We start from the raw sequence: 25,378 nt of genomic DNA on the forward strand, positions 1-25,378 counted from the left end.
GTTTAAAAAATTATGAACGGGGAGTACTTTTTATAAATAATAGAGCAAAAGACATCTTTTGTTTTCATAGTGATTTAAAATTTATTTAATTATTAATAGTAACGACATTTTTTGTTTTGTTTAGTACGCAATTAATTTTTACATTTTGATCAAGGAAAACTCTGTATATATACATATACATTCACTTTATAAACTAATTTTCTATCTAATAGAGAAGTAATTTTATTATCAAGCATAGTTGATTGGTATTGATATAAATTAATTATATGTATAATAATTTCCACTTACCAACAATTTTTGTTATTATGTCCGAGCGCTTTCGGATATTAATCCATTATCAAGAACATTTCTGTTATGCATTATAATTATTTCCTTCACAAATCATTATATTAAATGAATTTTGAATTTTAAAAACAAAATTATAAATACAACAATCGATCGTCAAAAGGTAAAAATAAAGTCGAAGTTGTTCGTCATGTCAGTAAGAAGCTCTCAATTGTTACCAACAATATTTAATTATTATATAATTAATCTACTAGAGAATGTTGATAAACCTTCCCAGTAAAGAATTCGGCTCAGTAAAGAAGATAACAGTAAATCACTTACTCTCAAGTATCTTAAAATCAGTGACATGGGATTCTTGTTATTCCTAGGAATGGCTGTTCCATTTATGGACTTGGTTTATTGTTTATCTAGCGGCTGTGCTCCAATCGCTTAAATTCTTACGATCCGTTGCGGTTACCGAATAATTTCGCTGATAGATACGCTGTCTTGGCGTACTTGATGCATTTGCGGCATGGAATAATTTAGACTGATTGTGGTAGGCGCGGGGTCTTCTTCTCCGCGGTTTTCTTAGGCTTTTACTTAGTTCTTGAGGGCAACGTGGTAGCGTTAGGTGTCAGACGTCTTCTTCGGAAGGCGGAACTCATACTATCTCTCGTGACGAATTACCGATGTAGATGTCCCTCGGGGCATCTGCATCGGTGGCATCTCCCCGTGGCCGGGCTGTACACTGTGGAATGTGTTACAGTTTGAGGGCAAGAAGATGTCCTCCGCTAAAGCCACTGCTGGCAAGGAACGGAGGGGGTGGTGTAGCGACCTGACACGCTACGAGGCAGGGATCTTCTCCCCTCGGGGGGGGGGGGGGGGAATTGAGATGTTCCATTTATGGGACTGGGGTTTGAACTGAAGCTGAGTTCACTAAGGGAACTAGGACTAAATTCCGTTGTTGCCATCATTTTTGGTGGTATGTAGTGTTTAATTTGCCTCGAATTACGAGACATCCACAAAATTGGCTCATAATAAGAAAAACTAGGCGCAGGTTTCGCAACGATGTAGGACATTCAAGATGTCCGGATGAGGCCTGCAGCGAAGGCAAAAACTGAGTTATAAATCATTGATGTACTCGTAAATGTCTACCGAGGCATTTACATCGGTGGCATCCCAACGAGGCCTGGCTTATTACTATGAGATGTAAAAAGTTAAAGGGCGAAGACGACTCTAGTTAAAAGCCCATCAGGGCTAAGAACGGGGGTGGTGGTGTGGCGAGTGGAATCGTCACAAGGCGAGTGTCTTCCCCTACGAGATTGGGATGTTCCATTTCTGGACAAAAGACAGTTGTCAGGTTCACTACAAGTATTTGATTGCAAATTTGTTATTTAAGATATACAAATAATACTGTATAAGAATATTTTAAGATGTTTTTAACGGAGATACCGATCCAAATAATATAAATTGTAAAATTATAATTGTATATAAATTGCCAAGCATCGCAGTTCAAACGCATAACTTATTTTTTCAACGTTGTTTCATTTTTTTCTATTTGTACAAATCGACGTGGAAAGATATTAGAGGATTTAATTCTAGCTAATAGGGATACTTCATCTTTTGAAAAAAGTAATTTCTTCATCTTAAAAGTAACAAAATGTCTACGATTAATGGGTGAATTTAAAAATAAAAAACTAAGTGATCACATTTCTACAATTTTTTTTCAATTTAATTTGTTTTTTTATTATCATTTTTTAAAAAAAGAAAAGAAATTATGTTGCTTCAAAAAGTATTTTTAATACTTGTAATAACAACTCATCGAAAATGTTGTTTTAAAATTAAATAAAAAGTAAAAATACTGAAAATTCTCAAATTTCAAGTTATAAATTTAATTAATAGAAAATTCTGAAAACTTTGTTCAGTTATTAAAAAAAAAAAAACTAACGTTCATTTGTATTAAAATTCAATAGATGTCAAAGTAGATGAAATAATTGCAATGTCAGGACTGTTGTTCTGTCATATCATGTAACGCGATATAAATAAACAATAAAGGCTACGAATGTCCAGCGTTAACAGTAATGAAAACAATGAACTATAGTAACTTTCTCATGAATTAATTTAGAATAGTATTTTCATTCTGTAATTTTAATTTTAATAATTAAAATATTAAATTTCATATGTATGTATATATTCCCAAAATTGTCACATCGCTGACGATGGGACAATTGTATTAAATATATCAACATTTAAAATTCAAAAAAAAAATTGTAATCCACAAAACGTACATAAATTTTAATCCGGTGGCCTATTATATTTCACTAGAAATTAAGCATTTCAAAGAAAGGTTACTTATACAAGACTACTTTCTCATAAGAATTACTAGTCTAGTTATAATTGTAATAATGGAATTATAATATGAAGTGAAGTAACGAAAAAACGGGAATGATAAAAAAACTGGTTAAATTAAGACCATTATTACCGAGAAAAAATCATTATCTAAAACTAAAATTTTCATTATACAATAAATTAATAAATAAAATTTGAATTAAATTTAAATAATTTCTGCTTATAAACAAACGGTCACTAATTTAATAATAAAATAAAAGACCTTACCGTTATTTCTTAGGAAATCTCATTCATAATACTTAGAACTCAACCAAACAATTACTCACCTGAAACAAAAATGAAGGATTATATATTAGACAAAAGTACGCATAAGAATCTTAAATTATTAATTTTAATAATTTCGCACATCCATAGGCTTGCAAATTTTACCTGGGATAAATAACTTCAGTAAACGTATGTTATTGGTAAAAAAAGAAAAAAATTTTTTTCTTCTATTTAAATCAAAAAGTAAGATACTGTATACGTAAAAAAATATAGAGTAGTCCGTAGTGATCATTAAGACTAGTAACAGCTTCTACTGCAATTCTACAATGGCCACTTCTACGGCAAAATTATAACAATTAGACCAAATTAAGTGATTTAATTTATTCCATTTATGTGTTGTAGCCGATGTTTTCATAATAAATTTACACCGTTGTGTTAAATTAAAACCACGATTTTTGTCAATTACGGATTAAATTTTCGCGTTTTGTTTGTCATCCATCGGGCGAACTAAATTATTCCAAATATGATAAGAGTCACTTATACATAAACGCTTCTAGAAACTAGATCAAATATATGACTGCCCATAAGATATATGAGTGTGTACGCCCGCACCAGCTGTTTACAACTTAGGCGGCGTGAAGCTTAGAATTTGAGAAATGAGATACTTATGATGATGTGGCTAGCAAAATTAATGTTTGTGCTTTGAAACATCAGACGAATCCTGTTTCCATCAAGGGTGTTAAAGGTCGCTTTTTTCTTATTTATTTACTATTATTTTTAACGGAATGAAAAATAGAAAAAACATTTTGTCATTACAATATTAGTTATGATTATACCAAGTATTTATTTAATTTTTTATACTGTATGATTATAAATTGATCTATAAGAACATAATTAAGAGTACTCCTATACATGATTAAAATAAAGATAATATAAATATCATTAAAATATGACAAAGTGTACAAGGGAAATTCATCGCTTCTTCATCCTGCCACGATACGTACGTCGACGTGAAAAGATTTATCGCCAATCACACGTTTCCCAGAAAACCTTCCATGTTGCGACAACATTATTTACGTATACACAATTTTTAATGACCTAATTATTATTATTATTATTATACTTTTCTTATTTATGCACTCATATTCAGTTACTTCACTTGAAGGATCGGATCGGTTTAAACTCTATGTTCGCCGGGATTGAAAGCTATTAAAAATAATACTTCCTAGATAATTACTTTTGCGTGTTGCATTGACTTTATGGTTATTTTTCTAGTGAAACTTATTTTTATTTGTTATCTGTATTTTTTTTTCGGTGCGTATTGTTTTAGTTACAGTTTGTATGACAATTCCACGATTAAAAGTACGAGTAGACTAGAAAGAAAGGTCATAATGTGTGTAGATAAAAAATCCAACGACAAAGAACTTTTGGTTTCACTCACATTTACAGAATCATCCGAGAGGGCTAAAAATAAACGAATGTAGAAAAAAGGTTATTGTGAATGTTTGAAGAAAAAACATTCAAAATTCCAAGGTTCATTTTATATACCTCCAAGAAAAAGTGTAAAAACAACATAATAACAAAGTACTTTTGTTAAAATTTTCATTACAGCGTGTGACAAAAGAATTAAATTTAAATATTTCTCAACTCAATAGAAGTACTTGGCAGATTTTATTTCTTGAGTATAGCCTTATCTTTAAAAGCATTTATGATTTACTCCTAAGTAATATTAGAAGCAGTATTCTCTCCTGGGCAATAAATGTAATTATTTTGTATTAATAAATAGAATGATATATCTTCTTTCCTAACCAGTATGTGTGTTAAATTTATGTTAATGGTATTATTAGTAATTTACTGTACACCTTCAATACATCGTCAGTACGAATTTAATCTCTCCAGTAAAACGCAGTGGTACATTAGTTTATCTACTGTATGCGTTGAAATTTTTATTTTGATGAAGCGCACGAACCAATCATTTATTTGAACTATTTATACTTCTCGAACGATTCATTTGTTGGAAACATTTATACTTCTTCATATGAATGATTTACCTAAAATGAAACTTGTGTTTTGGGGATAAAAAGGAAAACATCGGGGTTAGAGTTGTGTTAAAAAATCAAAACTCAAGAAACAACTAAAAATGTTAAGGATGTTGACAATTTTCGTTGTAAAAGTTTTTGTTGTTGTTAGTACGCTAAATTCATGAATGTTATTTAGTTACAATTAGCAAAACTCATTTAACAAAGTCATGTGTAATGAAACATAAATCACATAACATTTTCGCGGTGGGCCGCAGGTCCATCTAAAGATCTATTGAGTACTAATTTCATTTCATTTTTTTGTAATTTTTAATTAATTATGTTGTTTCTGCGAAAAGCGGCAATGGAAAACTACAAATAATTATTTGCAAAATGTAAATAAAACCGCAGCGCGTCCAACCGAATATCTGTTAAACAGTTTGAAGGAAAACTAACAGTTTCCTTTCTAAACGAAGCCCGTCATCAATAAGGTAAAATATATATATATATATATAAAACTTTTTACAAAAAAAAAAATTAGTTTTTATTTATAAAGTATCCCGTTCACTTAGCTCATTGTAATAAAATACCTGTTTAAATGGTTGAATATATCTTCATATCAGAAAGTGAAATCATTTAGTGTAATTTTATTTCAAGTTAGGAATTCAATATATCTGCAGAAATTTATTTTTCATTATAACACCACCGTTTTATAGTTTTTTTTAATTTTCACTTAAGATTACGTCTGACAAACTTTATTTTAAGTCGAAACTTGGGGTAAATTATACAACTTACACGTAATATATTATTATATCGATTTAATATAATACAAGTCAATTGTAGCACATATCAAAAGGATGGTAACGTTTTTTTTTTTTAAATTACACAGGCTGAGTGTTAAAACGAGTATCACTCTTCCCTTTCTCTACAGTAATATACTATTTCAATGTATTTAAAAAAAAAATACTTTTAATGTTTTCTGTAAAACAATATTTATTGAAGAAAATAATCTTTTCTACGAGCTTTGATAGTACCATCGCTACTCAGTCGTTAATTAATGCTGAAGATCCAGGTTCAAGATCAATTATAATTACACCAGTAGTGTGACCTTTTAACCTGATTTAAATTTAGAAATTATCAGTGTATCACGGTCATTGAAATTCAATTAACCGTATTCACATAGCTTAGACTGGATAAAACCAATAGCAAAACTGTAATTAGGTTTACTAGTTTATTGGGCAATTTAATTTTCGAAAAGATACGACAACGTGACATATGTTCAACGATTATAGATAATTTTAAAAAAATCATAAAAATAAGTATGTACAACGTAAACACATAATTTTCGAAATTTGGGGTTACGCTTAATATTAATACCATGCTATTGCTGATCAATTAAATTTCATTACACATTTTTTTTAAATGAAAAGTACATAAAATTTTAATTATTAATAACTTCATATTTTTTCCAATTTTTTTTTATTGTTATTATTGAATTATAATTTATCGTAAATTTTTTTTTACAATAAAAGGTTAATAATTATTAATAAATCAATGTATTTAAAATAAAATAAAAAAATTTTAAAAAGGAGATGAAGTCTCATTCGAACCGATGTGCCATCCCTTTTTAAGATCCAAATATTTCATTAATTAAAATTTTATTTGACTATGACTCTTGAACCAATGAAAATAAGTACCACTTATATCGTTGAAAAGCTCTTAATGAGAGCTTATTATTGTAGTTAAGAAAAAGTCCGAAATTCAAATCTGTTTGGACATATGACACATGATTTTGATTAAAGATTTTACAAGAAAAACAATGTTGAAGCCCGTTTTTCTGGTAATGCCTTCATTATCGAATTATAAGCATTCAAAGGTACAATGACAAAAAAACCGTGTTAACAACACAAAGAGGCAAAAAGCACTGCATGAACAATTTATATATATATATAAATTGTATATATATTAAATTTATTTTATCACAAATTTTGTAAAAAAAAATATATTTTTTTTTTTCCCAGTTTGTGATTATATCAAGAGCATTATATTAGACAAGATACTGAACACGAATCGTTAATAATTCAGAATGAATAGATTAATATCTAAAACTACATATTTTAAGTGAATAAAACTACAGAACTAAATCAGTTATCGAGAAATCTTTTGAAACTGAAGAATCACAAACTGAAGAAATACTGTTCAAAGGATCTGAAGAAAATCCTTCTACAGGATGCAATATGCTGCTATAAACTATTAATAATAAAGAATGCAGAAGTGAGTTACGAATATAATTATATTATAGCTAATATAACTTTGTAGTTAGATGGAAGCCAAATAGTAACGTTATAACTTCGACAAATTGCCTTCAAATAATATAAATATTATAATAAACGTAATGCATAATTTATTAATAGTAAGAATGAAATGGCAATAGAATAATTAAAAAATATATTTAAGTTAAATACAAGTAAGAATAAAATAAATGATCATTTTAAAATAACAAATATTCAATGAACCAACTAAAATAAATTAAGATTTACAGTAGATAAGAGTCGGTGAAATGAGCGGTTAAATTAAAATATAAAATAAATAAATGCAAACCGGGATATTATAAAAATAAAAACTGAAGTTTGTTCAGTTTTTTTTTAATCTAATTTTATTCAAAACTTGAGATAAAATCATAATAAATTAAAGTTTCGTATCTTAATATGAAACTTTTTTCATACAATAATTTTATTATTAAGCCGGCATATTTTTTTTTTGAAGTGATAACACAATCGCAGTTTTATAGTAGTAACTGGGTGATTGTTTCCTTTTTATATGTTTATCTGTCCCTCGGACTTCCTTTAAAAACATCTAGACGACACCCGTGAGAGTACTAACAGAAAATATATAGGCTCGTGAAAATAAAGTAAAAAGAAATAAAAAAAGTTACAAAACTTAAATAGTAGGCCACTTAATAATAAAAAAAAAAATGAAAAAACTAAAAACAAATAAATAAATAAGCAGTAAGATTTCAGAATATCAATAAATATTGCAAAATTCCATTAAATTTAAATCAAAATGTCTTGCAATAATAAAATACTATTTCATGAGAGCATAAATATAAATTCAGACAGTCAGTAAACTGGTATTACAAAAGATAGATTAAAAATATTTAGATGTACTTGAAACAGAAAAAAACCCAAATTTAAGTAATTTTAATCACAGAAAAGTAATAAAATTACTCAACTGAATTTTAAAATTTCAAAGAATATTATTTTTATGTGATTGTAGGTAAAACAATATACCTACCATATTTTATACAACAAACCCTTTTTTAAAAGAATACATAAAACAGATTTATTAAAAGTAAAAGTTTGTCGTTTTTAAAGGTTTATAAATTAAGATATATTTTCTAGAAAAACAAAGTAATGAAACAACAGGAAAACAAAAACTTATTAAAGCGATAAACTTAAGTTAAAGACTAAGGGCTTGAGAATAACGGCCTATCATGGATCTTAACAATTCTTTTTTACCTTCATAGTCAGGCGGGAATAACCGCGTGTGAACTTTTAGATAAACCATAGCAGCACTCTCTTTTTGCTGTTGCCTTTCAAAATGTAATTTGAACAAAAAGAAAACAGATAATGTTCGGAAAGGAAAAACGGATAAGAAAACTTCTCTAGGTTACTTTATAAAGAAACTCCAATAAGGATTAAAAGTGGCTGGTCTGTCCGTATATGGCCGGAGAAAAAATTACAAACTAAAGATTAGTTTAGAAAGAATATCCTTAGGTAACTGTAAATCATTTCGTAAAAATAAAAAAATCTGATGTGGACACCAAATGACTTCCTTGGACGCCTATTAAATTACATATATAAATTTTTAAAAGTACATAAAATTTTATTTCATTAATAACTTCTGATTTTTTCATTTTTTTTTCTTATTGTTATTATTAATTTATTATTTATCGTAAAACCTTTTTTACAATCAGAGGCTAATAATTATTAATATATCAATAAATTAAAAGAAAAGTTGAAAAAAAGTAATAGGGATTCGAACCGATGTGCCTTTCCATTATAAGACCCAAATTGTTCATTAATTAAGACTTTATTTGGCTATAACTCTGGAACCAATAAAAATAAATACCACTTGTGTATATCGTTGAAAAGCTCCCAATGAGGGCTAAGTACTGCAGTTAAGAGAGTCCAAAATCCAAATTGTTTGGATTTCGGACCTTTTTGGCCATTTTTGGTCCAGTCGATTGGAATAAAAAGGAGAGGTGCACAACTAGATGTTACAACAGTCCTTTTTGATAATCCTTTTAGAGTTATACGAGATAAATACGTACGTACAGAAGTCACGACGAAACTAGTCAAAATGGATTCAGAGATGGTCAAAAAGGATTTCCGTTGAAATCTGAAAACCGACATTTTTCGCGTTCCAATACTTCCTTGTACTCGTACAAGGAAGTAATTAATAAAACATAAAATCGTATAAATTTATTCGTATTTAATAACCAAAATTTTTTATAGAAATCTATAATTCATTAAAAAATGTATGTAGCTTAACTAAAAATGAGTTATTTCGTAAGTAATAAAAAATAAAGTACGAGTATTACGAAAAATTCAATACAATTTAAAATTAAAAAAAAAAATTAACCTAAACAAGACACACACACACACACACGCACACACACACACACACACACACACATATATATATATATATATATATATATATATATATATATGGAAGCAGGGTTCAATATATCTTAACCCAAGATGACATTCTTTAGAAATGCGTAACTTATTAAATCTAAGACAACTCATCCGTATAATGTCAAGTATGTCAAAACTGAAGCTACAAAAATAATTTTAGTAACACAGAGCACGTTGCGTCATAGTAACCGAAACAAATAAAAAGTAGCCTGTATCGGTATATTTATTATCTTATCGTAATTCTTTTTAATAAATAAAGAAGCTCACCGAACAAAAATTATAGTGGAAAATATTCTATTTTTAACAATAAATTTTTAATTTTTTTAAACATATTTAATTTTGAAAAAACAGAGTTGGTTTTGAACTTTTTTAATCTTTAAAAAACATCAAAATTTTACGAATTAATAAACAGATCATGTTTTTAAATAACTTGTGAGAAAATTATATTTGTTACGTAATAAATTTACACAATTTAATTATGGCTAAAAAGACAGATTATTGTCTAGGTTAAGAATGGTAGGTGTCCTTAGTTTATAACTTTAATATAACTAGCAAGAGGTACTACCGTGTTTTTATGTCAATTAATTTAAACTTATTTGTCGTTGGTTCACTGAAGGAGAGTGCTTTATACTGAAGCACTAATGAGATTCAACAACATTAGTTTACAAGAGTTTAAAACCCTGAGAAATCGCATGAAAATAAACAGGAATGAAAATGTAATGCATGACAGACAGTTAAAATTAATTTTCATTCACTTGATTTCAATAGCAGTGATAAAAATATAGTTAAAATAAATTTTCTCTCTTTCTTTTTTAATTTTACTTAAACGGAAATAAATCAATTACTTACAACGCTGTTTTAATTACACTATATTGATGAAACCTTTGAATAAAAGTTATGTTATATACACACAGATTTACAACAACATTATAAATTTATGGATAAAAAAGCTTATTGCGCGGCCAAATTAATATCAGATACAGGGAAAATAACTTCTATTTCTTTCAACCCCTCTTAAAATGTATACCGTATTATAACTGAACAGCACAATTAAAGCTTAGATTCCGCGATGAGTTGTATGTAGTATTGTTATCTCTTTACATTAATTTTTCTACATTTAAAATTACACCTAGTTATTTCTGTAATTTTATTTATATAAATCGTTATTCTTCTTGTTACTAGTATTTTATATTCTGGTTCTTAGAACCAACTAAGTTTTCTTATCATATTTATTATTTTTTCTTCTACATTTACAATTTTTTAATTCTCTGAACAATAAAAGATATTATTAGCCATTCAATTAAATTTAAAAAGACATAATAAAATAACAGATTACACCATTCGATAACATTTTGTGAAAAAAGTTGATGCAGCTAAAAAAAAATAAAACAGGGAACCGTTTACAAAAAAAAATTATAAAAGAGATAAAGAATGTTCAAAGTGGTTGAAAGTGAAGGTATGTTATCAACTTCTGGCAAAAAAGAAGAAAAAAAAACTGGCTCAAAAATACTTTGATAACAATTCTGACGTGGAATAATTGACGAACCGTTCAAAAATTTTATGTAATGAAGAAAAAAGCTCCATGTGAAACGGGATATAATTTTCCGGCTGAGAAAGAAAGGCTGCAGAAAATTCTCCTTCATATTGCTTTTAAATTTACGAAACGTAAAGATAAAAGAAATATCTTACAGGAAAAAGTGCATGGTAGTGAAAAGGAAAACATGGGAAACGAAACCAGCAAAGATGAAATTGTAATAATGAAGAGTGGATGTTAATTATAAAAAAAATTACTTCAGCTTAAATTGTTTTTAAAGAATATCTCATGTTTCTTTTTTTTTTAAATATAAATTTAACAGTAACTGAACAACTGAGCAACAGAAGATAATTTAATAAGGGTGTGAATTAGATTTCAATTGATGTTATTACATTTCAAAATTATCACAATCAATAAAATTAATTTTTGTTTTATCAACAATAAAATGTTTTGCGTGTCTAAAACCAATACTGTCATTCTTAGCTTTATATTTATTAGGGTCTTTACTTTTGTATTACGATTGTAAAATAAATTAACGATACGAAAAACTATAATAGAATAAATAAGAATCTATATAAAAATAGCGTATCCACTTACCAGATAACAGTTCTAAACATCTTACTGACAAGACGTTTTTCTTTTAACGTCAACTTATTTTTATTTTGACTATTGACAATCAACTATTATAAACATAATAATTTAAAATTTTATTTTTATTTTCATTTTATTTCCCATTTATAAAAATTTATATACACAACTATAAAATTCATAATTAATCAGTAATCCCTGATGATGGAGGAATAATCCGAAAGCACTCGGATAGTCAATACTCCCAATTGTTGAAAAATATATAATCTGTTTTTTAAAATTGTATAATACCAACGGTGCCATATGTTAAGAAAATTGAACATAAATATGAATCATTTATACATTTCATGTATTAAAAAAAAATCAGGCATACATTTAGTTAAATGTACGAAAGTATAGCCGATTTATCTCCACGCCGATGGCCGCACTTACACTTTTGCAAGGATAAGTTGCGATTGACTGGTGTCAATCGCAAAGCCAAGCCGTTTAGTTCACACTTGATATTAACTTCACCAGAACAATTATATTCTAGCAAATTGAAATTATTACTTCGTAATTATACTCTAAAGCTTATGCACTTATCAGCACTGCTGAACAGTTGCCATAACGAAGAGGCATCTGTATTAGACATAGCCTATTTATAGATACGCTATATTCTCCCCCTAGTATGATTTCTATCAAGAACCTTTCTTTCTTATCCTGTTTAGCCTCCGGAAATTACCGTTCAGATATTACTTCAGAGGATGAATGAGAATGATATGTATGAGTGTAAATGAAGTGTAGTCTTATACAGTCTCAGTTCGACCATTCCTGAGATGTGTGGTTAATTGAAACCCAACCACCAAAGAATACCGGTATCCACGATCTAATATTCAAATCCGTATAAAAATACCTGACTAGGACTTGAACGCTGGAACTCTTGACTTTCAAATCAGCTGATTTGGGAAGACGCGTTCACCGCTAGACCAACCCGGTGGGTCTGTATCAAGAACCTGCTGGTTGAATCATGCCAGACTGGGTAACAGTTCCACTCTTCTTTGTCTTTATAATTCTTAATTTGTTATAATTTCTCGAAGAAGTTTCATCTTTTCTTAAAATGGTTCCCAATAATCTACACATTCAAAGGTAGGTTTCTGCAAATAGAGGAATATTATTACGTCACCCAGTTGTCTTTTCATATAAATTTTCAGAAATAGTTTTCCAGATATTTCTGGATAAAATCAGAATGAAATAAAAAAATTGAGACAGAAAAAATAAAATAAGCACATAAAAATTACGAAACACTACCGAAAATAATCGATGCTAATTCCAAGCTACTGCAGTATCATGGGCTGATTAACGTGCGTTGTGGGAACTACGAGACTAATGAGCTATACTGCAGAAGTTATTTGTTCGCAGGATAAGTGACAGATAATTGCGATACTAATTCACTATTCAGGTAATTTATTAAGTAGTGAGGTAAATAAAAATAGTGAGGCTTTTTATTATCGGACTAAAAGCATCTGCCTTAATTCCCGTACTACCTCCAGTCTACTAAAATAGCGCTAATAAAGTATGATCAAATGACCAACGTACAGAAATTAACGATAAAGTTTAGTTATAAACTACATATGACATAATTAAAAGGATTTTATTCAGTCCAGCAAGAAAAAAATTGTACTTGGACTCTAGATTGGTAAAAGGAAAAGAAAGTAATAGCAGAAGGGGTAACGAAATTTAGTAGTTCCAAGTACGTCAACCACACATCCGCTCTTTCCAGAATTTTCCCTATCGCTCAATTATTTTACGCATCACAGAGGAAACTTCATTCTTTCTAAGAAGAACTTCGATCAAGACAGTAAAAGAAAAAATGCGGTTACTTCAGATTTATATTTGACTCTTTTGCATATTTGAAAAAGTAAAAATGGACCTCAATTAAAAAACAAAAATAAATAAATATTCAAATAAAAAAAAAATCATTAGTAATTATCAGTTAGTTTTAGTTTCTATCGATAATGAAATGTAATATCTTTAGATAACAAACCAAGTATACACCCGTCCTGAAAGATGACAGTGTCGTATAGCAGCACGCTAACCTGTTCAACAACCAAGAGATCAGCGATAGAAGGAACATCAAACGCAGAGAGAAGTATTTTTAGAACAATTTATAAAAATTCTGAACGCATTCCTTTTCTGTTTTACACGATTTATTCTGCAGTATTCTCTTTATTTGTAGATAAACTAAAAGAGAAAATTTATTCCATGGTTTCTTTGTCATATAACTCGCCGTTATGAAAAGTAATATAATTAAACTTGGTGTTTTATTGATATCTAAAATTTGATAATCTAAATAACTTCCTAATTTTTAATTTTTATTCTACCAAGAAGAATAGGATGCCGATAAGAAGGTGTATTTATTGATGTTTGATTGAGCACTAACACCTAGTGATGAATTAGACATTATTGAGTGGGAGGATCCATACTTTCCATTTGTTGTTACCATTTGTTAATAAAATGTAGATCAATCTTAACTACTTGCTACTGATGTGATACTAAGTTGATCTAGAGTAACAGAATTGTGTTTTCTGTTCAATTTATCTACCAAAACCACTGCTAAAAATACAGAAAAAATATTTAAATTAATAATAAAGATATCGTTAAAAGAAAAAAAGTAGAACGCGAAATTTTATTTCTTTTAAGCACTGAAATAAAAAACGGTAATCTTAATAACTAATAAGGTTCTTTATTTGGTTAAAATCATTCGAGAACTAGACTTTAAAGTATATAAAACTGTGTGACCTGGGATAACCTAGGGAAAAAGGTTATCTGTTGTTCGATTCTTATTCTAAAAAGATTTATTGAGTTTCAGCCCTCAATCGGCTTTAAAACATGTAAAACTTCTATAGTAAAATACTGCTGTTTGGAAAATAAATTGATGCATAGATAGCGAAACTACCGAAGTCAAACTAAAACAATATTTTTTAAGGTATTAAAGGTACCTTATAACGTATCTGATCTTAATAAGTCTAACATGATTTAAATCATTGGTAATATCACAAACCAGTACGTGAATTTCTCTCAGAACTCGAAAGTAATAACTAAAAATATCGTTCTCTAACTACAAAATGTTCAATTTATGACTCGGTTTTATTCCCGCTAAATTCGCATTCTATATAAAACCAAAAAATATTTAATCGACTTTGGTAAAAATATAATTTTTAATCTGAAAAAACTTTCTACATATACATAAATAATTAATTATTACATAAAATAATTTATAATAATAATAATAATAATAATAATAATAATAATTTGTATGTTATAAAAATAAATTATACCTAGTAACAATATCTAAAAATATTATGGACATTTTTGCTTAGAAATGTAACCGATTTAATCAAAAGATTTCACGTTACAGCTGATACTGAATAAAATTTGTATAAAGGTAAAAAGAGGACAAAAGAAAGATAATGAGCTACTTCACAATTTGCAAGACAGCTCCTCTAACTTCTTATTCACTAAAGTAAACAGATTTATAAAAGATCAAAGTGAGTTTACGAACAAAGATTAAGAACGTCTTATCACAAGGGATAACAACAGAGGTAAATAAAATAATATAGCAGACAACAATGATAAACCAACATTCATTAAACTTAAAGACAAAAAAATAGCATATCACCTCTACTACAAGTATCTTAGGTAAGTTTGCTACAAGTTTATTATTTAAATTTCCACCGAATCATCCAAATTTATTTTAATGGTTAAGGGAAGAACAATTAATTTCTTTATAAGCACATTTTAAAATCGTTATAAACAAACCAACATTATAATCGGATACAGGTCACATTTACAGGAAAAAATTAAAGGAAACTACCTAACACTCTATTATCTATTAATCTGCTTTTGATTTTTTTTAAAATTAATTATTTTTTTGTTTTTAATTAACTTTATAATCCATTAACACAAATATACAGTACGTTTATAGTTCTCTTATGTTCCATAAACTAATTTCATAACTACTAAACACAATTATAAATAAATAACATTAACGTTAACGTTGAGAAATCTGTAACTGATTAACTTTTTCATTCTGAATATTAATTCAGGATCAAAACCTTCAGATTTAAATATAGTATAAGATCTTAATGTAAAATAGTATAAAGACAATCACAAAAAATTAAATTTTCGGAGACAATTCTGAAATTCATTAAATTTGTAATTTAATTAGGTAAAATAATAAAAGAATAAAATAATACTTTGAAACAATTTGTTAATTTGTTTGTTAACCGTAAGGAAAAGAGGATATAAAATGTTAATACGTATTACGAGATGTTATATATAAAGTAAAGAATGTTTCATTGTAAAAAAATTAATTCTGAAAACTTTATAAATATTTTTTTATTCTTTAAACTATATACCATATACTATTTCTGTATGTAATCGCCACATGAATTAAGACATTTTTCGTAGCAATACACCAGCTTCAATAAACCCTCGTTGTATTCTTCTGCCGCTAGTCCATTTAGCCACTGATTAACAGCATTTTTAAGTTCATTTTCACCCGCGAATCGCTTACTACTCAAAAGTTCTTTCAATTTCCCAAATAAATGGTAATCAGAAGGAGTTAAGTCCGGACTATATGGTGGGTGATCATAAATTTGCAATCCAAATGTTCTGTAAATCACGTGACGGATCCGCAATAAGTGGACGTGTATTGTCGTCCAGTAGGATGACGATGTCGGTCAGCCTTCCACGTCGCCGATTTTGAATGACGCGCCATAACTTAAGTAGAATTTCGCAGTAGGCTTCTGCATTTATAGTCATTCCACGTGGCGTGAAATCGATCAGCAGTATGCCAAACCGATCCCAAAAGACTATGGCCATCAGCTTGAGTCCAAAAGCCTGTGGCTTGACCTTTGCTGGTCTGGTTGGTGATGGAGGATGACGCCATTGTCTTGACTGCCGTTTTCTCTTTGGCGTGTAATACGAAATCCATGTTTCATCGCCGGTAACATTTGAATTAAAAAACTCATCGTCTTTTTCTGCGTAGCGCATCAAAAATTCCAAAGCAGAACGTCACAAAAAAATCGTTCGGATTTTTTTGTGACGTTCCGTTAAGATGTGCGATACCCAAAGTGCACATACCTTTCTGAAGTCTCAATGGTCATGAACGATGCGGCCAATAACAGCTTTTGAAACATAAGGAAAAACAAAGTCCAGGTCGGAAATTGTTGAGCGGCAATCTTTTTTTGATTTTATCATCGACGCGTTTCAACAAGCGGTCGGTAATAACCGACGGTCTCCCCGAACGTTCTTCATCGTATGAATATCGTACGTATGACTCCACGTACTAGTATTTCACTGTCGGGGGTAATATCGATTTTACTTTCATTTTACAACGTAATAACTCACACATAATCAATGATCCTACAACGCGACAACTTACAGACAACAAGGCAGTGTGTACATTACTAGCTTGGCCATGCACGACACAGGTTCACCAACCTTAAGGAGAGAAATTTTCCAGCGGTTTTTACTTTAGAGATATCCTTCGTAAGTTAATTAATTACAACTACTAAATATATTTTACCTAATAAACCATTAGTTTCTCGAGTTTATTAACAAGGAAATTGATGAAGATGGGGATATTTGATAGTATTGTAATAATTTGCGTAAGAATTACAAAAAGAAAAGAAAAAATATAACTCAATTTAACTAAAACGAGGTTAACAAATACGTAAGCAAAGTAAAAGTATATGCTATTCAAATGAAACAGCATATAAAAAGGTGGATACATAGACATAAACCTCTATATTATTTTTTCGCCATTCCAAATGTCTTATGAATCTGATCTTGTGTAAATGCTTGTTACATAATATAACATGATAAATTTTGTAATGGATTTTTATAATATATTTTTCAGTAAACTAATAGAAAATAATGCAGATAAAATAAATAAGAAAATTTTTTAACTTCATTATTTATATGCTCTTATACATTTCATCCAACTACAGGTGAGCCATATAAAACTGACCTCAGCCGTCTGACACAGTATCTTCTGACATATAATGTTAGAAGATGTTTTTTGAACATCTTATAACAGAAGATAAGTTTTTTGAACATGATTTGCAGAGCTTAACTTTTTATAGCGGCTAGTGCCAGCATTTTAAACAGAGACTTTAAAATTACATTGCGACAATGTAAATATTTCTTTTTTCAAAAGCACTGTCATCGAGAATCAATAAATGTAAGTAATTTAATATTACTTTTTGCTTTACATTTTTATTTCTTGGAGCCGGTTTTATTTGATCCAACCTTCAAAAATTAAATCATTAAATAAATATCAGATATAGTGTATAGCATAAATGTAACATGAGAAAGAGGCTATAACCTTTAAACTAAAAGTATCCCAGCAGTTTTAAATTAGATTGTCAGGATGAATCATTGCAATGCAATTAATTTTTACTGCTATTATCTCAAAATTTCTGTTAATTTTAATGTGGAGGAATGACTAATATATTTTTAAGTCTAACGGGATGTTTTAATGACGTCCTATTTTGCGGTGAAATCGTTAGAAGTAATGTTTGCCTGTTGACAACTACGTGGCAGCGGTTTGTCGAACGATAAATTTTTACTCGTAGAGTTTATGAAATACTATAAGCTTTTTGAATGTAGTGAAGAATACTGTTTATCAATAAGACCGTAAATGCGTTTAGTTCCGGCAGGTATTGTTTGTCATTTGATTTGTGTTGTACAGGATCACACCCCAGGTCAAACTCTAGTTAATGCTATATCTAAAGGTTTTACTGTATTACAACGTGGAAATATATTATTATTATTATTATTTACAATAATAGTAACCCTCCAGTTTATTGGCGGGTATATTCCTGGATGGAGATAAAAGGTTATGTTTGCTAGTTTTACTTTTATTTCTATAATTGCTCGAACACGTAGAAACTTCAAACATAAACCAAAAAGACAAAAAATGGGTTTTTATACAATAATTTAAATCGATATAATTACATTCATTATAGCTTAACTCCACATTTGATTTTAATTCGGCTAAATGAGTAAACGATAGGGTAAATATATTTTTATATTAATTAAAAATCTTATGTGGACACCACATGACTTTCTTGTACGCCTATTAAATTACTTTTACACATTTTTTTCTGCACTTCGTTTAAACTTATTTCATTTGAAAGTGAGATACGATCCTCCAGTATCTTTAATAAAGTGGGCAATTACTCAATTGCATTGTGGTGAACACCACATTGCATCACATTTTTTTGTGGTGTCCGTATCAGCATTTTATATTAGTTCATAATATATGAATTATGTTTCACGTCCCTCAATAAGTTAGGTGGTGTAAGTGAGAACGTGTCGGATCAGTAACCAGGCACTCGGTTCGAATCCGACTTCATATTCATATATTTTTTTAACTTTTTTTTTAATTTAAATATATTGATTTATTAATAATTATTAACCTCTAAAACTTTTTTTTTTGCATTAAAATGAAATGTACATAAAATTTAATTTCACCAATAACTTCTGATTTTTTCATTTTTTTTTATTATCATTGAATTATTTATTATACATTTTTTTTTTTAATAATCAGAGATTAATAATTTTTAATAAATCAATATATTTAAATTAAAAAAAAAGGTTAAAAAAAATATATGTATATGAAGTCGGATTCGAAATGATTGATTCTTCTCCTTGTAAGATCAAAAACTTTTATTAATTAAAATTTTATTTGGCTGTACCTGTGGAAGCAATGAAATTAAATACCACTTATGATATAACGTTGAAAAGCTCTCAATGAGGGCTTATTATTCCAATTAAAGTCCGAAATCCAATTTGTTTTTGGATTTTGGGTTTTTTTGGACACCTTTAGTCCAGTTGATTGCAATCAAAAGGGGAGGTGCACAACTAGATGTTACAACAGTCCTAAATCCAAAATTTCAACATCCTAAGGCTAATCGTTTTTGAGTTGTGAGAGATACATACGTACGTACATGTGTACCGTACACATGTCACGCCGAAACTAGTCAAAATGGATTCAGAGATAGTCAAAATGGATATTTCCGTTGAAATCTGAAAACCTAAATTTTTCGCGATCACAGTACTTCTTTTACTTCGTACAAGGAAGTAAAAAGAAGCAAAAAACGGACAAGTAGTATATAACATAGCAAATGAAACAAAGACAGAATCTTTATTCAGTGATAACCTTCTAACTAGGTATTCATTTTATTAAAGTTTAATATTATCGGTAAATGTTCGGAACAACAGATGTTTCATCGTGAAATTAGAAACTTACAGTTAACGCACATTTCTTATTTGCTGTAACTTAATCTTCCTTGATAGTCTAAGCTGTAACAGGCTTTTCAGTTGAATTTTAACGTTTTATCTGAAGGAGTTTTCTTACTACAATAAATAAGTAAACTTCTTCACTGAGCTTTAAAATTCAATACGTTAAAAGATACTGTTAAATTCCATTATCTCCATTTTCTACAAATACCACAAAATCTATTCAATCTGTTACAACTCATCATCCTTTCCGTTCTTTTAAAATAATGCTTTTTTATATTATAAATCCAAGAAAAGCTTCGTACATCAAATAACGCAGAAATCCATTCACAATATTTTTCCAGTAATTCTTCTTTTTACAATAAATGTGAAATTATAAACCATAATTTATTTACTTCCAAGAAAGAATATTTATTTTGGATAATACACGGGGGAAAATATTAAAAATTTAAAGACTATCAATATATTACACTTATAAATACACAAAAATATAATATCCTTTTAATAAATTTTTATAAAGTGTAACATGTTAAAACAATAAACTAATTTTATTCTTTATATACCCCGGTAAATTTAATATGTATTATCCAATTGTTTGCACGTGCAAACACGATAAAATGTTTATAGAGTCCATACTTCCACTTCTGAAAAAAGTACATAAATAGAGCACTTTACTGTGTTTATCTTAAAACAACATTTTATCACGCAACATCTACCTTACTTAGTCTTTTATTTTTTTACTCCTTCGAACTTTAATGCTTAAATAAAAAAATATAATACTCGTACATATAAGAAAGAGCCATTAAACACGCAAAATTAAAAGTTTTCGATAGATAATAATAGAATTGTATTTATGTTAACCGTTACACTATTTATAAAGCAAAAATACAAAACAAACACAGAAATTATGAGTTATAAAACCGAAATACACACAATTGTATACACTTTTCTTCATCAATCAATACTAGACATAGTAAATCGCAAAATATCTTAACCCCGAATCAACTGAAAAATTAACATTAAATCTAAGTTGTGAAAAATTTACTTCGCCTCAAATTTTTTACTACAAGGAAAATTCACCTAACTGTAATGACCATAAAGATTAGGAGTTTGGCAGCGGAATTTCATACATCAGTTTCTAAAGTAACACTTTAATAAGACATAAAAAATAAATTAACTAGATAAATTAGTAGTATATACACAAATCTACTCAAGCTTATGATCACGTATTGTTAACACAGCTGTTATCTGCTAGGATCCGTAACTAAATGGTTGTATGCGAACTGACACGACACGTAAGTTATTCTGGAAAACATAACCATTTTAAAAAATAAAAATCAACCTATGACAGCCTTATTATTAGAGAAAGTTAGGAGTGAAGTTGTTTCCCTTTGCTTTTACTGATTCGAATATACTATGCAAATCAGTAAATCAAGTCAACTGAATAGTGTTGATATCAGCTCTGAAATGACGTTCACTTTACTCAATACAACAAATGGCTGGGTAGTGAGCATTATTACTCTAAGCAATAACAACCATGACTGACTGCTACATCTTGTAAAAAAAGGAAAAAATATTAATATTTTTATAAGATTTTGATACCCAGCATCTTCCAGTATTCCAAAACAATTTTATAAAAATGATAAAAAGACAAAGAAAAAATAGATGACTCTGCTATAATAAAATAACCGTTATAGATTTTAATTTGCTTCACTGTTACGATGAATTTTTAATTCGCGTTAATTTAAAAAACGGTCTAATTAAAACATTGAATGAAAACTATATAACTCGCTTGCCCTTCCATAAATTATAAACAACTACTATTTAACATCAAATAACTACTATTATAAACAACAAATTAATAGAATAATATTCTATTAAAAGAATAATTAACCCTATTTCAAACAGGGACTCAATTGCAATAAAATCCTATCAGCTCCTTTATTATACAATGTTAAACCGACGAAATAATATTCCGTTATTAATATGTAATACGAATCCAGGTATGGGTCTATACTAGAACAATAGTAAACGAAGAAACTGCATTATATAGCAGTATCTGCTTTTCAACAATTGCTCAGTGTCAATTCGTTTAGCCAATACGAGGAACGGTTGACCTGACGTAATACTATCATTACTACCAGCGATTCTACTGATGCTGTCTTCCTCTTTTGACTTCCTAGAACAATAGTGAACGAAGAAATATGAATTATATAATATCTGACTTTTGAATAGTTGTTACAGGGTAACGTTGTTCAGCCAGTCCAAGTAACGGATGGACCTGACGTACGCTATTGTTGTCAGCTGTGGTAAATAAATATAAATAAAGAATTGAGTTTATTTACAGATAGCCGGACTTGATGTTTAGGTTATTTTAGTTATTTTTAAATTAAAAACTTTTTTGTTGCTTTTTTTATGGTAAGTGTTGATAAATGTACAAAAAAATTTGATCTTATTTTTGGTAGCAATTACTTTTTAAATATTATGATTGAGATTTGTGCGAGTAATAATGACAAAATTTAAATGAATTATTTTTTGATTATTGGATGTTATGAGTGCGACCGGAGCTGTTCCAACGTTGGGCAACTCTCCTGTCGGAGATTTTTTTATACATATACATATATATAAAATGAATGAATATATTATGTAACATAGAATAACAACTACGATTATATATCTTATGTAATGGTTGAAGACTGAAGATACACTGAAGATTATATATTATGGTCCAACGAGTAAAAATAATTAAAAGATAAAAGTTAAAAAAACATTAGAAAATTAATTATTTATAAGTTAAAATATAATCTACAGTAATATTTCTCCCAAATAAGATATTATTTGCAAAGCAGCTCTCATAATACTATTTGAATACAAATACATGCCACGAAAACTTTCGTATATTAGTCAAATACGTAGTAATAATACAAATAATTTTTATACTTTTGGAACTATTAAAAAAACACTATTCCCTTTATTTGTCTGTTTATCGATATACCGACCAGCCAAATAAAAGGTGTTCAGAAGCGTCCTCGTGATTCAAAACAGGAAAAAACAAATTAAAGAAGATCAGAAAAAAATATTATTTATCGTTTAATAATTGTTTCTGAACTTAAGAGATTTTCTCTTCCAAGAATTTTAGCTTATTTTTGTATTATTTTATATGTTTTCCTCGCTAACAATCTCGTCAAGGGCATTTGATAATATAAAGTTTACTGTGAAAAAAGTACGTTTTGTATTTCTCAGAGAAAAAACGATTTAATGAGGAACTGTATTATGTAGAGGTGAACCTTTTAAGGTATGTATAAAAAAGTTGAAAAGAAGAATTATACAATAAAATATCGAATAATATCATATTAATTAAAGAAAACAAAAGAAATTCGAATAAACAATAGTTAATAAATAATTACAAACATATTAATAATAGTAATTATAGAAGTAAAATATAAACACTGGAATAATCGAATATTAATGCCAATTATGGGCATAAAATAATAAATTAATGTATATTTCATACTATCAGACAGATACGTGATTTAATTAAAATCAGGTTACACCATAATTATTCCAAAGCAACAATAAATTATTCATAATTACAACCAAGTAATGAGGAGTATTTTCAACAGAACGAAATACAGTATTACCATATTTCCGGTGTAGCCATGTAGTCTACACGTCGTATGAAACGCAAGCTGATACGGTAGAATACAATTCATATCAAAATTAATTTAAATTCCGTAACTGTGCGTTCACTTTTAGTCACGGCCATATTTTGAATACAAATATACGCTACGAAAACTTTCGTATATTAGTAAAAAAAACCTACGCATCTGCCTTACTAAATAGTAAAGCACAAATGTTACATAACAAAATTACTCTTTCAATTCCGTTGAAGAAATAATCAAATGAAAACTTTTATATTTTAAATGTTCTATATTTTACAATTTATATACACGATATCCAAAAATAGTGAGAGAGAGAGAGCCTTGTATATAGGCTGTTTTAGTACGAACATAAATTTTATAGTGAATCATACTGGAAACACTAAAAATGGTAGATATATTATGATTTAAATTATTAGCCGACAAAGAAAAATAAATATTAGTTTATGTTATTTCTTTGAAAAACGTCTGGCCTTGAAATTTACAAACGGTATGAATAAAAAATTAAAACATATACTTTTTTTGTACGTAAATACAATTTTATATGAAGAATACGTGTATTATGTAATTAAATCCAATAGTTTTTCTCTAAATCGACAGGGAAGATAATTTATTAGGGTTTTCCTATATGCAATCGGAATACAGTTTGCAAAATTCAATTCGAAGTATAGGACAAATAAATAAATTTTATTTTTTTTTTTTTTACAGACTAGGGGAAAGATGAAAATAAAAATCATTTAACAATATGAGTATCAAAATAAAATTTAAATATAAGTTGGCCATTTTGTGGGGTGTGAAATATAAAATCGAAATAGCCCCTACCGTAAAATATTTTCTTCTAATGAGCCTCGGCTATATGTTCACACGAGACTATACCAAGCAAACTTAAGTAAGATTAAGAATTCCCCCCCCCCCTCCCCACCCCCTCAGGGGCCGGACCCACAACAAAGCATAGCACAGCCCAGGGGGTTGTCTACTCAGACGGGCCTCCCCGTCTGTAAGTCCGGCTCGACAGGTCAGCCTGCTAGTTAGAATTTTTCAATGCCTGCCTGTAACCCCTTGTGTGAGGTATCCAGCCCGACGGGCCGAAGGGGCTTAATTCTTAAGATTAAGAATTACCAAAAAGGAAGTCAACGAAATAAAATAATGAATGCTTTATTACTTAAATTAAGTAATACTAAACCTAGCATTATTTAATCAAACAACGTGTGGCAATTCGCAAGTATAAATTCTCAAACAAGAAACTTTTGTATAGAACAATTGGGTATCTCGAAAATTTCATGCACGCCAATAACATATGGCTACTTTTAATATCATGTGGAGATCTACCAAACGCATCATCTACCATTGTATCCCATCTTCTTAGAATTCTATAAAAGATGAAAAATTATAATTTACATAAAAATAGATTGCACATAAATGTTCTGCAATAATAATTTAATAAAGAACAATAACAACAATAATTCTTCCAAAAATTAAATCGATTTTATTTTTTTTATTTATTTATACTGATTTAACTTCATAATAGAAAAATAAGAAACATTTTTGTGGTAATGTTCTAAGCTTCAAATCTTCAAGCTGAATGGAAAAGTTCACTTTTACACGATAGGTGCAACCATTCTTTTCAATATTCTGCATTAACGAAATTTAGTTTTATTTTTAAAATAGGGAATTTTTTCTTGAACATAAACTTTTGGATCATTTGAAACG

At 28.7% G+C, this 25,378-nt stretch overlaps 1 protein-coding gene across 1 annotated transcript in view; it reads right to left on the bottom strand.

The window, feature by feature from the left end:
• LOC142319547 (neural-cadherin-like) overlaps positions 1-25,378 on the bottom strand; it is a 450,243-nt gene that overhangs the window by 140,825 nt on the left and 284,040 nt on the right. The gene's annotated exons all lie outside the window — the stretch shown is intronic.

Source organism: Lycorma delicatula, chromosome 2 (genome assembly GCF_047948215.1).
Source record: "Lycorma delicatula isolate Av1 chromosome 2, ASM4794821v1, whole genome shotgun sequence".
NCBI classification, from domain to species: Eukaryota; Metazoa; Arthropoda; class Insecta; order Hemiptera; family Fulgoridae; genus Lycorma; species Lycorma delicatula.